The 260-nt window shown below is 56.9% G+C and overlaps 1 protein-coding gene across 1 annotated transcript in view; it reads right to left on the minus strand.

Moving 5' to 3' along the window:
* LOC104625197 (ras GTPase-activating-like protein IQGAP3) overlaps positions 1 to 260 on the minus strand; it is a gene marked incomplete at both ends in the record, with an annotated part of 7,935 nt that overhangs the window by 7,219 nt on the left and 456 nt on the right. The gene's annotated exons all lie outside the window — the stretch shown is intronic.

Here is a 260-nt window from a genome sequence, read left to right on the forward strand (position 1 = left end):
CAGCCTCTCCAGGTAAGCTCTGCGCTGCTTGTACCCTCTCCAACGAGCCTGGGCATGAGAAAATACAACCGACTACCGCAATCTGCGCAAGGCCGCGACGTCCGGGTGGGATTTCGGAGAGCGCACCAGAGAGGATAACGTGGTATGGGAAAACGGAGGAAACCAGCACCCAAAGCAGCTGCTGTGAGAAAAGCAAGCCCCGTACCACGCTCTGCAGTACCTTGGGTGAGTCCTAGCTGCTAAACAGAGCAGCAAGTACC

The sequence above is a fragment of the Phaethon lepturus genome, unplaced genomic scaffold, assembly GCF_000687285.1.
Source record: "Phaethon lepturus isolate BGI_N335 unplaced genomic scaffold, ASM68728v1 scaffold32128, whole genome shotgun sequence".
NCBI lineage: Eukaryota > Metazoa > Chordata > Aves > Phaethontiformes > Phaethontidae > Phaethon > Phaethon lepturus.